At 41.6% G+C, this 18327-nt stretch overlaps 1 protein-coding gene and 1 long non-coding RNA gene across 2 annotated transcripts in view; one reads left to right on the top strand and one right to left on the bottom strand.

The window, feature by feature from the left end:
- Positions 1 to 18327, bottom strand: part of mctp1a (multiple C2 domains, transmembrane 1a) — a 606655-nt gene that overhangs the window by 176952 nt on the left and 411376 nt on the right. The gene's annotated exons all lie outside the window — the stretch shown is intronic.
- Positions 3825 to 16434, top strand: LOC117510365. The gene is made up of 3 exons (XR_004560695.1): positions 3825 to 3952; positions 7032 to 7036; positions 16423 to 16434. It is a non-coding gene; the product is annotated as an uncharacterized LOC117510365 (long non-coding RNA).

The following is an 18327-nucleotide window of genomic DNA, read 5'->3' as shown; positions in this document are numbered from 1 at the left end:
CCCCAATAAAACAAAACTGCACCTTTCAGAGTGGCCTTTTATTGTGGACAGTCTAAGGCACATCTGTGCAATAATCATGGTGTCTAATCAGCATCTTGATATGGCACACCTGTGCGGTGGGATGGATTATCTCAGCAAAGGAGAAGTGCTCACTATCACAGATTTAGACTGGTTTGTGAACAATATTTGAGGGAAATGGTGATATTGTGTATGTGGAAAAAGTTTTAGATCTTTGAGTTCATCTCATACAAAATGGGAGCAAAACCAAAAGTGTTGCGTTTATATTTTTGTTGAGTGTATATATATATGTTACAAGAATTAGCAGCATCCGTTAGCTCAATTAAATCATTGTGGCGTTGTCCCCCGCGCAAGCACACACACACAACCGGCTCTGTCGACTGTGTACGTCCTCAGTGCAGTGAAAAAAAAAATCACGTCAGAAATGAGTCCAGCTTTTCTTCTTTCTTCCTGCTAACAGTCTCCAGACAGCACAGTGGATTTGTTTTGTGTGTGTATGTCTATGTGTGTCAGATCAATCAAATCAAGTTGTGGGAGAGTCATTGTCCCCCGCGCACACACACGCAACCTGGAAACCTGCTTCCCTGCAAAACAGTAAAATATAATGATTAAAGTTGGCAAATTACAATACCATTTGAAGCTATAATGTCAAAAATCTCATAGATCTTCCTGGAGGATCATAAGTGACCCAGCACAAATTTAGATTTTACTTGCCACACAAATTGTCCAATCATTGCAAAATTCTATACACAAATGCAGGACAAAAAGATTGACAGATTCATGGTAGGAAACTTTATTCCAATTAAAATTTAAAAAATGGTGCCCAAAAATATATGCCCGGGGTCACAAATTACCCCACTTGGGTGCTTGAGGGTTAAAAATAATGGTCTACATGTATAACAGGAACACCAAAAACAGAAGCACATATCAGTCTGTGTGGGACATCACAACTGTGTGCAAAGGATGAACAGTGCTTGAAAACACTGATGGCCATGGTTGCAGCAGACGACTGTCATGATGTGTTTGTGACATTTCTCACCGGGTGTTGTTACCTTGTTACCTTGAGCAGCGTTGTGTGCACAAAAAGGCTTGAAGGAACTGTAGAAGAAAAACTGCTAGGCTAAGAGCTTTAAGCACATCGCTCTGCAGTTTGTATGGGACCGTAAATGTTGATAAATCTAGTTAATGATACAAAGGCTGGATAGTTCATGACAATGACCAAACCGGAAGTAAACAAAACTATCGCTCATTGGAGGCATTTCTTGGCAACGGCACTCACGAGGCCGTTATGCCCCTGAAAATCGTTGACTAATATGAGACAGCTAATCTACACATTTAGCCATCAATGTGAAATGGTGATTTCACTTGATAATGTTGGGTGTTAAATTTTGAATTTGAAAAATTTTGAATTTGAATTTGACTAACCTTAGTCAACTAAAGGTGCCCTGACACTTGCATAACTTTGATGAATGCACTTGCACGCCCTGTGTTGTGCAGGAGAGTAAACTTATCTTTAACATGTGTACACTGAATGTGAGAAGGGCGCCGGCGTGTGCAACTGTGCAAAGAGAATTTTGAAATGTTCAAAAAATCTTTCACGCATAAATGTCGTGTAACATGGCACGATCTGCTCACCAACACTATGTGCAGCTTGTCGAATAAAGAACTGAACAGAGCGAGTGATTGCGTCAGCACAGCGCATCAGCACGCAGCTCGTCTGAACGATTATAACAATGTTTCTGTCACAAACATCTGTCACAAACATACTTTTACAGCTGCACACAAGAAGGAAAGAACATGCAACTGTTTTACCAAGCCATGACAATGTAAACATGACAAATAATTACCTTTTTAGATGGCTCCATAGGCTTTCTCCAGCTCGTTCAGCATGCGCAAACAGCTCTGGCTGGAGCGGTCCTCTGTGATTCAGGAAGTGATAGAGCCCTTTTCAGCAGCCAACTCACAGAGAAAATGATTAATCTGCTATGAAATAATTATTTTATATATGCAGCATCCAGAGTGCATGGCAGCCAGTGGAACAAAACACGGCATCCAGCTGGGAACACAGTGGGTGGAATCATCATGACGATGTACTTGCAAGTGCGTGGATCAAAGTCGTGTAAGTGTCAGGGCACCTTAAGTTTAATAGACTAAAAGATTAGACTGCTTTATGAAACTGGGCCCTGGTCCTTTCTGTATGGACTGTGCATGTTCTCCTTGCTTATGCGTGGGTTCACTCCAGGTGTTCCAGCTTCCATTTCCAAAGACCTGCGAGTTAGGCCATTTTTTAACCCAAAATTGACTGTAAGTATGAATGACCTGATTATATTTACACCTGGCATTTATGTGTTTTCTATCTAGATATGCTTTCATGTATTAAAATGTTTTGTATTACATTGTGACCTGATTACATTTAAACCTGACAATAATACACGTTTTCATTCCAGATTGGATCAGATATGATTTTAAGTTAATTCAATTTTCATTTATTTAAAATGGGAAAGAATCTGTCTACAATAGCTGAAATGCCAAAGATGAAGACATATGATAATGCTGATCTATGCAGTTGCTTCAGCTGTGATCCAGAGGTTGATTTTGGATATGGGAGTGCAAGATTGGTGGGAGGCGAGAGAGAGACCTTTACCAACCAAAGTATGTACCGTTAACCTTTTTTTAAGCTTATCTTTTAATTTGCGGCAGACTGCAGTTGGTGTAATGACGAAAAACATCCCAGTGCACTCAGCCACAGAGTCACAAAAAGAAACAAAAAGAGAGCCACAGTTTTTAAAACTAGAGTGCCAACGGCTCAATTAAAGCCCAGGGAAAAATGGGCATTTTTGGCATAAAAATGGCCACCATTTCCAAGTTAACAAATCTAGGCAAATAATTTTGGGATGGTAAGAATGTCAATGACCAATATTGTGCCTTTGTTAAATTAAAAGAAACGTTATCAGACAGTTTTTGAGAAAATTGGGTCCAAATACCAAAATCGGCTGTTTTTGTTATAAAAATGGCCACCATTTCCAAATGAATGAATCTATGACTATAATTTTTTGACGTGAAATATGTCAGTGACATATTACGCCCTTGACAAATTAGAAAAAAGTTATCAGACAGTTCTTGAGATATCACAATAAACGGACACAGACACTGGTGACTACGATGGATGCCGCTCCACAACATAGGGTTAGCGGCCTATCGGCCGGTAAACTAAGTAAATGTGAAACAGCGGCCATTTGGTCCTGCCCATATACTGTAGTGGTTGTTGTCTGTTGACTGGGAATACATTTACCGTACAATGCCTCTGGTAGTTTTGATAAAGGACATGTCACATGTTATTTAGTATGCCAGTCAACAGCACAACATCAAAGTTTTCATGATTGTAAGTCTATCCATGCACATGTGGTCACAATGAGTGGTCACTGACATACTTTATTGCTAATTAAACCTCTCGCTCTGTGAGTCAGAAGGTGCATTTCCTGAAAATGTTTTACTCTGCAATTCTTGGCTGGTGACGTCACTCTGCGCAAACGTAGAAACAGCACAGCAGTGAACAGAGAGTGAAATGAACATTGCAACATGAGATCAACTGCTGACCATTGATACAAAATTGATGGATCAACACTCATTCAGTTCAGTGGACCTGACGCTTGGAAAAAGTCAGGAATATGTTATTTCCAGGAGCTTCAGGACTTTCTACCAGCTCACAGATGTACACGAGCATTACGCATGCCACCTGGCTAGTTCTCCATACAGAGATGAGACACTTCGCTTTATTAATTTTTGAGAGTGTGTCAGTTTTAGGATCCTGATGTGTGTCGAGTCTGCTGTCTGTACCGCAGCAGGACACCGTTTTAATCCCATTATAACTGCTGCAATGAACGTGCATGTGAAACTCTTCACGACACTCTTTTCAACCCGGCTGTTTGGACATGTAGCTGAACCTCTGCTGTTTTTACAGGCTGCCTGAACATTCATGTATTTCTTACATTGGAAAAAGTCAGAAATACGTTATCTTCAGGAGCTTCAAGACTTTCTACCAGCACATGGATGTGCACGAACATCGCGCATACTGCTTGGTTCATTCTGTGCACTCTGTACAGAGAAGAGAGACACACTTCACTACCAACTCTTAATTTTTTGAGAGTCTGTTGGATTTCGGATCCTGATATGTGCAGGATTCTGCTCTCTATAATGGAGGCCAGCACTGTTTTAATGCAGCTGTATTTGTTAAATTGGAAAATGTCAGGAATACAACATTTTCACTTTCTATTAGCTTGCGGATGTGCACAAGCATCGCATACACTGTTCAGTGTTCAGTGCAGTACAGAGAGGAGACAACACACCTTACCCCAACTTTCCAGTTTTGTCAGCACACCCAGCAAAACGGTATCAAATTCAGTAAATCTCGGTGATGCATCATTGAAGGCACCAGCATCAGTATTAGGATGAAGAGGTGGGACTAAGGCATGCTGGGATACATTTGACCTAATGTCATTTATTTTCATTTCAAAGTAATCTAAGAAATCTTGAGCTGTGTATGGAGAGCAACTTACATGTGGTTGTCTTTGAATAAGATTGTCAAACAAGAAATTTGAATTATATTTGTTTTCAGAAGAGAAGCTTTATTTGTCATTGTACACATACAATGAGATTAGTGGTGCCACTCTGCAGCTGAGTTTGAGAATAAGAAAAGATAAAAAGAAGCTATCGCCTATGACTCATAAATAACTAACAGCAGACCAAGTGAAGAATGTGAATTATAAAAAGTGAAGATATGTACAAGCTATTTAAAACAAATACATATACAGTAGTGTTCATAATAATAATGTGACTAAAAGATGAATCCAGGTTTTGAGTATATTTCTTATTGTTACATGGGAAACAAGGTACCAGTAGATTCAGTAGATTCTCACAAATCCAACAAGACCAAGCATTCATGATATGCACACTCTTAAGGCTATGAAATTGGGCTATTAGTAAAAAAAAGTAGAAAAGGGGGTGTTCACAATAACAGTAGTGTGGCATTCGGTCAGTGAGTTCGTCAATTTTGTGGAACAAACAGGTGTGAATCAGGTGTCCCCTATGTAAGGATGAAGCCAGCACCTGTTGAACATGCTTTTCTCTTTGAAAGCCTGAGGAAAATGGGACGTTCAAGACATCATTCAGAAGAACAGCGTAGTTTGATTAAAAAGTTAATTGGAGAGGGGAAAACTTTTAGAAGTTTTAGAAGGACAGTTAGAAGACGCCTGTGTGAAGCTAATTTATTTGCAAGAATCCCCCGCAAAGTCCCTCTGTTAAATAAAAGACGTGCAGAAGAGGTTACAATTTGCCAAAGAACACATCAACTGGCCTAAAGAGAAATGGAGGAATATTTTGTGGACTGATGAGAGTAAAACTGTTCTTTTTGGGTCCAAGGGCCGCAGACAGTTTGTGAGACGACCCCCAAACTCTGAATTTAAGCCACAGTTCACAGTGAAGACAGTGAAGCATGGTGGTGCAAGCATCATGATATGGGCATGTTTCTCCTAATATGGTGTTGGGCCTATATATCGCATACCAGGTATCATGGATCAGTTTGGATATGTCAAAATACTTGAAGAGGTCATGTTGCTTTATGCTGAAGAGGACATGCCCTTGAAATGGGTGTTTCAACAAGACAATGACCCCAAGCACACTAGTAAACAAGCAAAATCTTGGTTCCAAACCAACAAAATGAATGCCTCACAGATGTGAAGAAATCATGAAAAACTGTGGTTATACAACTAAATACTAGTTTAGTGATTCACAGCATTGCTAAAAAAGCAGTTTGAACATAACAGTTTTGAGTTTGTAGCATCAACAGCAGATACTACTATTATTGTGAACACCCCCTTTTCTACTTTTTTTTACTAATAGCCCAATTTCATAGCCTTAAGAGTGTGCGCATATCATGAATGCTTGGTCTTGTTGGATTTGTGAGAATCTACTGAATCTACTGGTACCTTGTTTCCCATGTAATAATAAGAAATATACTCAAAACTTGGATTAATCTTTTTAGTCACATAGCACTACTATTATTCTGAACACTACTGTACATCCTGATAAGGCACAGAGAAAATTAGATTGCAAATATTGCACATATTTGTATGAGTATAGCCCATGAAATTTCAGTTATTCAGTTACATGGTGGTTAGAGTTATTGAACATGTAATGTCAGAGATATTGCACATGAGTGTTTAATGTTCTCACAGCCCAGGTAAAGAAACTGTTTGTCATCGTGGAGGTTTGGGATGAACAGGTGATGTGCGGGGTGAGAGGGGTCTGAGAGGATGGCTCTGGATCAGTACAGACAGCAGGAGGTAGCTATCTCCTCAAGATGGGGCAGGGGGTAGCCAATGACTGTTTGGGCGGTGTTTATAACTCGCTGCATAGCCTTGCTGTCCACGGCTGTACTGATGGCAAACCACACTTTGACGCAGTATGTCATCACACTTTCAATGGAGACATGATAGAAGGCCACCAGCAGCTTCTGCTCCAGTCTGCATTTCCTCAGGAGCCTCAGGAAGTGCAGTTGCTGCTGGGCCTTCTTTATAACAGCCGTGATGCTTGTGGACCAGGAGAGTTCTTCTTGGATGTGGACTCCCAGAAGCCTAAAAGAAGACACGCTCTCCAATGTTGATGTTGAGAGGGGCATAATCCCTCTGGTTTCTCCTATAGTCTATGATAGCCTCCTTTGTCTTCGCTGTGTTCAGTAGCAGATTGTTGGCCTGACACCACTCTGACAGGTGTTGGACCTCCTTCCTGTAGGCGGTCTCATCTTCCCTCAAGATGAATCTGACCACCGCTGTGTCGTCTGTGAACCTGATGATGATGGGAGACACAGTCATGAGTGTACAAGAGTGGACTCAGCACACAGCCCTGTGGTGAGCCTGTGCTGAGTGTTAGGGGGGAGGAAAGGTGAGGGTTGAGCTTCACACGCTGTAGTCTGTTTGAAAGGAAGTCTGTAATCCAGGCACAGGTGGAAGATGCAGGTACAGTAGTTTAGTTATCAGAGTATTTTATTTAACCTTTATTTAACCAGGAATTATCCCATCGAGATTCAGAATCTCTTTTGCAAGGGAGTCCTGGATGATATCCGGATATCCGGATGATAGTGTTGAACATTGAGCTATTGTCTATGAAGATTAAGCTTACATAGTTGCCATTGATGCTCCAGGTGGCTCAGCATGGTACGTAAGGTGATGGCAATGGAATCCTCAGTGGAGCGATTGCTCCTGTAAGTGAACTGGTAGGGATCAAATGCAAAAGGGAGACAGGCCTTGATGTGCTGTAGGACCAGCTTCTCAAAGTATTTCATCACCACTGATATTAGGGTGATGGGTCTGTAGTTGTTGAGGTCACTATTGTCTGATGCCTTGGGGACAGGGATGATGGTGGCTGTTTTCATGCAGGTGGGACAGTGGCTTGAATCAGGGAGCTGTTGAAGACTGTAGTGAGGATTGCAGTGAGTTTTTGTTAATCAAACCAGAGAAATAGGCCCATTTTGTAGCAAACAGTGCATGTTTAATATAGTCCAGAATAGCACTGCACCATGCAAGGTGGAATGCTTCTAGTTTTGAACTATGTCATTTTTGCTCGAGACCTCTAGACTTATGTTTGAGGCCATTAAAATGATCATTGAACCATGGTGAGTACGTTTTGGGGGTCGTGGTTTTAGTGTAGGTGCAGTGATCATCATGTCCTATGTGCTTGTGAGTGCTGAACTGAAGCTGTCCACAAGACTATCTACTAAACAATCCAATCTCACAACATTTACATTTCTTGATGGCATCATGAAATGTAAATAAATCTATTGGTTTGTGGTACCATCAAGAAAAGCGCTACATTTTCGTGATGGGAGCATAAATTCATTTTGTCATGAAATGTGGGGACTGGGGGGGGGGGGGGGGGGGGGGTCTGTGGGGTTATGGTTAGGGTAAGGTAGGATTAGAAATAGTAAAATAAAATTAAAAAACCAAAACAGCATCACGAAAATGTGACTCATTTCGTGACAAGAGCACAAAAAAAAAAAAAAAAATGTGAGACTGGGCTGCTATTAAATGATCATGTCCCGAAAATGATGCTAAGATATCTGGTAGTCTGGCTCCAAGTTCACTGGTAGTTGAGGAGTTGATGTGATGCTATGATGATAAATAAGTGTCTCGTTCCAGTGGACAAGGCAGTGAGACTGTAAACTTAATAATTGAGTGATCTGAAACCACTGACGTAAGAGACACAATGTCAATATTTGAGATGATAATACCACGAGCAAGGACCAAATCCAGTATGTTTCTGGTAATTTGAATCGATCCCTGAATGCATTGCTGGAATTCTAATACATCTATAATGTCCATGAATGATTTGCAGAGGGGGCCACAAGACTTGTTTGCATGAATATTGAAGTTACGTATCCAGCCCAGTCTCACGTTTTTTTTTCGTGCTCCCGTCACAAAATGATTTTCGTGATGGGTTTTTTTTAAACTCACTATTACTAACCCTACTCCTAACCCCAACCCTAACCATAACCACCCCTGATCCCCACCCCCCGCTTCACTTTTAATTTCGTGCAGCCGTCACAGAATGTATTACTGTAGAATGAATTTGTGCTCCTGTTGCGAAAATGTGGCACTTTTCGTGACAATATCACGAACCAATAGATTAATGTATATTTCGTGCTGCTGAATCACGACATGCCGTGAGATATGGTAGTACGTATCTGGACGGGTTGCCAAATTAGAGATAAATTCACCAAATTCATCTAAAATTTCAGAATATGGGCCTTGATATACCAAACCTTAATATGGCCAAATCATTACTCCATTGTGCATGGCATTTCTTTCCTCCTGTTGTTCTCATTATCTCGATGATTTAAGATACATAATGTCAGTTTATTTGCCACCAAAACAAAAGCTTCTTAAAACTGATTAAAAATGTGTCTTCTTTCCACAGTCTGTATTGCGTCTGTTGTAAAGCTCCTAGCAAATATTTCAAAGTGCTCTTTAAGTAAACTTTATACAAGTATGAGCATTAAAATAAGGTACCACTCTTTCTGTAAAAGTTTGAACAGAACAGAGAAGGAACTTTACCGTAAAGGAGATGACTGAAAGTCAAAATGTCATCAGTGTAACTGTGAGAGGATGGTGCCATTGTATAGCGTGCATGTCTGAAAAGGGCTTAAGTTCGCTCTTTGCTACTGCCACACTTTACTGCCGGTGCTTATGTCCCTTTCTGATCAGGCTGTGCCACTTAACCTCACCTTAGATGAGCGCACCAGACAGGGTCGGAGTGGTACTGCAGGTGTATGTGCACATGGAGGTGCACGGTGAAGTGTCATCACTTCAGCAGAGGTCACCATGTCCTCCCTCTCTCATCCAGCCATATGCAGCCACCTCAGGCCCATTAAGAGCCATTAGTGTGTGTGCTCTTTTGCCATCATAATGCATAAATCTTTCCCTTCCTCTCTCAGTTTCTGCGAAACAGTAATTAAGAATGAAAGAAAGGTTGCAGCTCACAATAGTACATCTAAGGCAGTGTATTGCACAGTGTTGCATATAGCTTTGGTGTCGGCTGTATTCATAGTACTTTGCAGTAAAAATTCACTTTTACACGAGCATACATGCAGTGCACATGAACGCAAAACCCTATCAGGTGCACACAAATACACACCGTGCACACACACACACACACACACACACACAAAGGCATCACAATGCAGAACGGCGAGACTGAGACATAATGAGCTCGGCGCTAGCGTCAGATCTCAGCGCTCAGGTGTCTATTATCTGCTTTCTTCAATGGCTGCAAGATGAGGATGAGGAAAAAACACCTGCCAAAAAACAGACGAGTGACCTCTCTGTGACCACCAGGCTGTGAGGTGTGGTGCACTGCATGAGTGTGTGTGCGTGTGTGCACGCAACAACAACCACCCTTCCGGGATTTGAATCATTAATGTCTCAGAGTTTCACATGATTAAATTGAGCTTGCAGGTAAATTTCTGTTCCTTTTTTTCTAACACCTTTCAGTCTGCTGCTACAGAGCCCAGTGTTTGAAAGTAATCTTGCATGGACTTTCATGATGAAACATGCAGCTGAAAGCCGGATCGAACAGAGGATTTCAATTGTCTTCACCATTTTGTTTTGTATCCCTTGACAGTGTGACGATGACAGCGTGGTCCTTGCATTGCCCTGTAAACCACAGTCGTTTCATTAGGCAGCCGATGCCGCTTGCTGCTGCTTTTGCATGTCTGCGTACTTGTTTGTGATTAGCAGTAGTGCATGCATTGTACAGGTTTGCACCATTCAGCTGACTGTAAGGTGACAACGGCGAGGAATAATAACATGCAGCTGCACATAATGGGCAGATTAGTGGGCTTTGAGCAGCACTGTTATGTATTAGTGGTGGTACTTGGTCTTATCAGTGGTCTTTGATAAGGTACATCTTTATTAAATTCTCTACCTGAAAGACGGACAGTTTGGAGAAAAAGAATATGGTAATGGGAAGAGACCATTCAAGTCTTCAAACAGTCCTCCATCGGCTACTCCCCCCCTCACCGCCTTCCTCCACCTTCTATATCTCTGCGGCCCTTCATCTAACGGGAGGGCCACAGTGGGGACAGACAAAGAACTGACGTTGAGAGAACAGGACAAAGATGGGGAGTGAGGGAGAGAGAAAAAGAAGCAGGAAAAGATGTAGGCAAAGGACAGACAGTGTCTCGCCTTCAGCAGAGTAGAAGAACAGGGTCTGCACGAGTTGTGAGAAAGGTGAAATAGCTTTTTCTTTTCATTTTACACGCCTTCCCTTCCCAGTGCAACCCTCACCCTTTACCTCTCGCCCCCTGTTAGACACACACACACACACACACACACACACACACACACACACACACACACACACACACACACACACACACACACACACACACACACACACACACACACACACACACACACACACAGACACTCCCCACCCTCATTTTGTGAGAGACAAACCCTGTGGAAGTCCTGGTCTTAGAGCTCCCCCTTCTGATCTTGGTTCATAGCTGCAGCGCGGCGTACACTGGTTGGCGTCCCGTGGTTAACCAATAAGGCACTGCCACCGACGTGCAGGTCATGCACCCGTGTTCGGCCTGTACAGGCTCACCACTGGATCGACACACCGAAACACAAATCAGCTGAGAAGGACTAACAAATGAAATCAGAGCACTCGCTATTACACAGTGATTAGGTGAACAGGACAAAAATATGTCCGGTGTTTTGATGGTCACTGTCACTCTGAAGCTATTTATCAAGTGTAAAGGTCAAAAACCTTCTGATTTCAGTTCGCCATGTAAGTATTTGTTACTTGTCTTAATTTTCTATCACTGTAAATTCAACATGTTTTCACTTTAGATGACTGGTAATATTTTGAAGCATCAGTTTAAGCCATGGGAAATTATTTGAGGAGTGCAAGTGATTATTTTCATTTTCAATGAATCTGTTAATTATTAAAAATCTAATATATTAATCACTTATCAGAAATTTATTTTAAAAATTTCAAATTTTTTTATTTAACATTTCAATAACATTACTTGCTCAATTTATAAAGATTTTTTTCCTTTAACATATCAATCAGTTATCCAAATGGCTATTTTTTACAGACAACTTACAAATCCCTTAATTGATTAATCATTCCAGCTTTCATTATTTCTTTTTAAACACTTTCTTCAATTTAAAAATCCTTCTGTCAATTCATGAATAATAATGAAAATAATAATTTGTTGCTGATGTCATGTTTATCGATGAAGGCAACTGTACACACAAAAGTTCAGGATTCATGCCCTTATGTATAAAGTAGTTTTTAAGAGTTTGTTTTCAGCTGTATGGCAAAGGATCAAATTTGACATTTCCAAAAGATAATTCTAAATTAAACTAATGCCAGAAAATGTTTTGTGTGTTTTATGTATTTTGTTCCCAAAGCGTGCGCCGTGGCCCACCAAGGTGCTGCAGGTGGGCCATGAAAGATCATCAAAAAAAAAACCTCTTTCATTTTCAATATCCTAATCAATTTAAAGATTACCCCATAACTAGTTGATTATTTTAAAACTGATCAGAATCAGAATTAGTAAAGCAAAGCCATGGGATTTATATTACATGTTATTCTTCATTTATCTGATCTAGTTTCACATGTTGCATACATGAAAATACTTCAACTTCAAAGTGGACCCTGGGATTCTTCATTTTTTTGAATGGCTCACTAAGATGATTAATAGACACACACACACACACACACACACACACACACACACACACACACACACACACACACACACACACACACACACACACACACACACACACACACACACACACACACACACACACACACACACACACACACACACACAAAACAGGGCAATAACAATAAACTGATCAATGTAATGTGGTAAAAACACAGCACTGTTCACTCTAAAGGATTTAGTTTTAAAGGTAAAGGGTACTCACATTAAAATATTTACTTTGTTTCAACTTTAATGCTTCACACACTGACAAATCTATATATCACGCTATAAATCATTTGATGATGAAAAACTCCACTTGATAATATTAGTCACAACATTTTTATTGAGCACTTTACATTATTCAATTTTTAAATTATAGAGTATGGCTCAATAATTTTTTCATATAAATATAATAATAAAAAGTAAGAAAAACACAGAACAAAAGCAAAAAAATGAACAAAAATGCAAAAATATAAATGAAGCGGAGGTAAAAATACACACACACACACACACACACACATACACACATCTCTCTCTCTCTCTCTCTCTCTCTCTCTCTCTCTCTCGAGAGAGAGAGAGAGAGAGAGAGAGAGAGATAGTCCACAAATAAATTAGGTATTCATATCGACACCGACTGTAAGAAATCTATACAAGGTTGCCAGATATTCTGAAACAATGACAGATTGCCCTTCAACAGATACCTTATTTTTTCTTATTCATCTCTTATTTTTTCCAGATGTAAGGTGTTGGACAACTCTCGTAGCCACATTTTAGTGTTCGGTACTGCTGGTCCTTTCCATGATGTCAGAAGTAATGTTTTTGCGGTGATGAGAGAATAGGAAATGAGCTTCTGCTGTGCTGGAGTAAGTTTTCTGGATATCTGAGATGTGCCCAGAATGATTAATAAAGGTTCTGGTGACAGTGTAGTATTAAAAATTCTTGACAGTGTATTGAACACATCTGACCAGTTGGTGGCAAGTTTTGGGCAAGAAATAAAGGCACGAAAGTTGGTGAAGCATTTGAAAAATATGGATCTTTACTTTAGAATAATGAAGTCTATGTATTATTTTGAATTGAAGTCGACATTGTCTGGCGTTGTTGGAACAGGAGTGAATGTATTCAAGTGATTCTTCCCAAACACTTGATGATAATATTAACTGAAATGATTAAAATATTCCCTCTTTTTATTAGTATTATTCGCTGACTGCAGGTGAACATTTGCTGTAGTGCAGAATGTGGCTGATTGTGAAATTGTGGTGCCTTGAAATGTCCCACACTGAGGCTGTCAGTGAAGTGTGAGTGCGTGTTGATGCCAGAGGTGAGGATGACAAGGTGCAAGGGGTTAACTAGGCTAAGACAAAGAACTCAATCCATTGTGCAGAGCGTAGGGCCTTTGGAGCAGATGGGGGTTAGCTCTTGGTTGTTCTCAAAATAAGCCAACACAGACACTTTACAAAATAAATGAGGCCTTGTGCATTAATCATACATGCACACGCAAATCACTGCAGGATGCTGATGCAAATACCAAACAATACTGTTAATGTGAATTGCAGCAACAGAAAGAAAGCAGAAATGTGAGCCCACATCCTTTCCACGCACCTATCTGTGTCAGAAGTGTCTGTAAAGCTTTTGTGATTTCTTTTCTCCTTGCCTGACCTCTCAACCCCCCAAACATTTCTTTCTTTCCTCCGCATGTCTCATCTTCTCCCACTTCACCAATTCATCTGCTCTCTGCTTCTTCCAAAAGTCTTCAAAAGTCGCTTCAGCCTGGTGGATTTTCTGTCAAATCGCAACACATTTGCTTGTGGAGATGAAAAAAAAAAACCCTCATGATGAATAAGTGAGATTATTCAGAAAAAGTGAATAAATTGTGAGTTTCTGATTGGTGTACTGTGAGAGAGAGCGTTGGGTGACTCGTGACACAAACACAATAGTCTTCTGTCTCTGGAAGTTGGACGTGCTGAGCTGTTGTGAAACAGCCATCAAACCACGGGAAAAAGCTACAGTGTCAGGTGAATGTTAAGTCTGTACAAGAAAGACAACATAAAACGCAGCTAGAACAAAAAGATTTGTGCGAAAGAACAAGTTGAGGAAATGCTGTATGTGTGGGTATGAACGACACGAAGGATTTCCAACAATTCATATTCAAAGCAGTCTAACAGTGACACACACTCTGTATAGGCAAGCAAAATGTCACACACTCAGAAATATAACTTCTCTTGCTGTTTTTTACTGCACTTTTGGTTACTGTACCTAAAGTTATGGTAGGGTAAGTGTCATGGGTGGGGTTAGGTGGGTGATTCATGTGTCCTAGGTGTGATGACTCATGTACATCCACAGAATAAGTTATATTAATAAAGGCCAATATCCAGTTTGTGCAGGTTTGGGAGTTCGACCTGGCCCTGTGTGTTGCTGCATTGACCACCTCACATATCTGCTTTGGGAACTAGTGCAATTGGGAAGTAGTGGCTTCAGAAACAGACATTTGCTACCTTTGTCTCTGACAGGGTTTTGTATATGTTATCAATATATATTCATTCATTCATTCATCTTCTACCGCTTAGTCCAATTAAGGGTCGCGGGAGGCTGGAGCCTATCCCAGCAGTCATAGAGCGCGAGGTGGGGTACACCCAGGACAGGACGCCAGTCTGTCACAGGGCCACAAATAGACAAACAAACACAGACACACCCACACACGCACCTACTTGACAATTTTAAAGATGCCAATCCACCTAACCCGCATGTCTTTGGATGTGGGAGGAAACCGGAGCACCCGGAGGAAACGCACGCAAACATGGGGAGAACATGCAAACCCCACACAGAAAGGCCACGGGAATTGAACCCACAACCTTCTCGCTGTGAGGCAACAGTGCTAACCACTAATCCACCCATCAATATATATTATCAAATATTAATGTCTTCACTTTGATGTACTCTCTGTGATCATGTCTTTGATTCTGTTCTCTATTTTTCATATATACGTATATGCATGTGTGAAAGTTCATGTACCATTATTCCTTTAAATAATTACTTAGTGTCAAAGCAATCATATACACTGAACGGCTCAAGTGATCATTAAAACTGTCAAACGAGAAAGTGAGCAGATGATCTTTGACTCAGTCAATGTGCAGACTGTTTTGCTAGGGTCATGTTTTTGCTAAGCACAGATGTGCACCTTTAATTAATGGCTCAGCCTTGAGGAAAGAGCACTGTAACCGGAACACCGGTTCAGGGCTGGACATTATTATGGGAAGCTTAGGAGACTGAGGGCTCAAAGCCATAACAGTTTTCATATCAATGTGAGACCAGACTTTGTGTTTTTCCATTGTTTTGTGATATTGTCACTCCTATATGCTGTATGTAACTATATTCAATAAAAAGGAGAGGCAAATGGGCGGGGCCCTCAGGACGGACGACAGTTCTTTCTGAAGCCTCCTCGTTTGGCCTCTCCTGATCAGGAAAAGAAATTCAGTGTCTCTTGCATGATCATTTTCTGTGTGTGTGTAAACTGGGTTGTTCTTTTCAGGTCCAACTCTGAACAACTCTGACATCTTGGTCCTTCGAGCCGGATGCCAACAGACCGGAAACTCATTGGCCCCTGATGGAGAATGCCCGTGGAAGTCCGCAGCCGCGGAGCGGGAACCAGTTCCTGCAGACCCATTTCCGGGGGACGGGTCTCCTCCCTAACGGGTCGATGCTTACCGGGGTGAAGGCATATGGACTTCAGCGGTGGTGACTGAGTGTGATCATGGGTGAGACTGTTTTTCTTTACGTGCACGTGTGTGCATGTGGCTTTGAGTCACCCCGAGAAAAAAACCCCGTAATGTCTTTCTTGGTTCGTCTCTTGGCTTAAACACTGTAAGGTGTGAGGCAAAAGCCTGGCTGTAAAGTGTTAAATTTTACTCTCTGAGAGAGAAAGAGAAAAGTCAGAGGGCGCAGCGGTTAAAGACCATCTGTTACAGAGCCACGTGCTCGCGCTTCATTTCCTGCTGTGTCAGACACCTAATGTGGCTGTTGGCTCTAGATTGAGCCGGCAGCAGTTACAATGGGCAATTAATAAAGAGCAAGAGACAACTAAAAGACCACTTTCGAGTCCGGAACAGTGCGTAAAAACTGTACAGTGTTAGGTCGGTGAAACCTTCGGTGGACGAGCCGTAAAATTCCGATGTATTATATAGAAATATATTATAGAAATTCTGATATAAAAACCGGTTGGAGCAGAAGCGTGATAACAGCAGAGTTAAAATGTGACAACAGCTGAAGCGCAGCGGTGTGAATGTGCTTTTATGACTGAGAACGTGCTCAACTGAATCGCAGGGGGCCTGTCACCAGTTTTAACCCACTGGCAGAAACGAAGCCCTGTCTGTGAAGTAGGCTGTAAGCGTTCTATACGCACCACACCTGTTTGTGAACCTGGAAAGAAGCCATAAGTAAGGTCACCCACCTCTCAGAGGTCAAAGTGGTGACACTTTTCAGACTGATCGGTGACCAAACAGTGAAAAAAGAACAACAGCCTGTTCGTTTAGATCTCCCTATGAGATAACCCCACGAATAGCTAAAATGGGTAATTGATGTTGTTCTCACAATAAACATGACACACAGCCACAGTCTAATGATTTCAGGTATATGGAGGTTAAATATCACGGGTCATCTAAACATTTAAACGTGGCAAAAAAAGTTCAATTTCTCAGGGAAACTACAGCCGGAAGCAACAACAGAATTAGTGGGCAATATAAAGAGGAAAGCTAAGGACTCTGCAAAAAAGCAAAAAAAAAATGTGGGTTAGAAAATGCACTAAAGTGGAAAAGTGAAGCCTACAGGTGACGTGAGGCTGAGAATAAAGTCAAAAATAAACTGAAGCAGGGACAAGATGATCTTAAGAGTGTCTTCTATAATAAAAATGAAATAGATAACGAGACACCGGGAGGGAGCCAGAGGCCCCCTCCGCAGAATGCAGGTACAGCCCTTTACCCAGCCGCAGATAATGTTGAAGCTGCAGCAAGTGCGCCCTCTCCACCTCCCTACGCTCACCAGACCACAGTTGATGACCCACCTGAGTTAAAGCATGCTGCTGAAGATTCCTCTCCTTTGACCCCTCCAATGACCCTGAGGGATGGGAAAGCTTTACCTCCTCCACTGCCCGCTCAGAAAGCAGCACAGAAGCAAAAGCAGGAACCACAAATGCATCTTGGCAAGGCAGAAATGTGTCCCTTAATTGAGGTAGCAAATCCACGGACAGGCGCTGATGCCCCAACAACACTGGTGTACCACACCTGGACTCAAAAGGATGTGAGAAAGGCATGCGAAAGCCTGACCCCCCCGAGGATGATGTAGAAGCCTTTCTCACTGATCTGAAGTTACTCAGACAGTGGTATCATCTGAACGGGGTTGAAACACAACAGGTGTTAATGACAGCCCTACAAAAACATTGGGCAGCAATGAGGGGAGATTGGTCACACCTGGATACAAACGATCCCCCTCAAATCTTAGCACCAAGTAGTACAGACCTGGACACGAGGGTGACCACTGTTTGCGAACAAATCAGAACCAAATTTAAGAAGAGAGCAGATTATTGTGAAATTGGGAAAGCAAAACAAAAGGATGGTGAGCTGTTCGAAGATTACGTCATCAGGATGACAAAGGTGTTTAAGGCACATAGGGGACTGCAGGAAGACAATGATGATAAGGGACCATATAGACAACAACTGAAAAAATGCACTGCATGCTAACTCCAGCACACCTATACATCAGTGGGTGAATAAGCATTATATTGGACTTGACAGTGGAACATTGGCAGATTACATTAATCATGCTATGCATGCTGAAAAAGTCACGCAGATGAAAAAGAAGACTAAGACTTCAGGGGAAATAATGTTGTCTGGCAGGATACAGCCAGGAGAAGTGTTGTTTTCTGGACGAGGATGAAGGACTTTTAGCGGAAGGAGGAGAGGCCGAGGGCAGCCGAGATGTGGTGGTTTTAGTGGATCCAGCCAGGATGGGTGTGGTGGCGGTGTCATAAACCTGGTCATTTC

Source organism: Thalassophryne amazonica, chromosome 5 (genome assembly GCF_902500255.1).
Source record: "Thalassophryne amazonica chromosome 5, fThaAma1.1, whole genome shotgun sequence".
Taxonomy (NCBI): domain Eukaryota; kingdom Metazoa; phylum Chordata; class Actinopteri; order Batrachoidiformes; family Batrachoididae; genus Thalassophryne; species Thalassophryne amazonica.
Note: the sequence above shows the minus strand (reverse complement) of the source record. Positions and strands in the feature narration are given on the sequence as shown.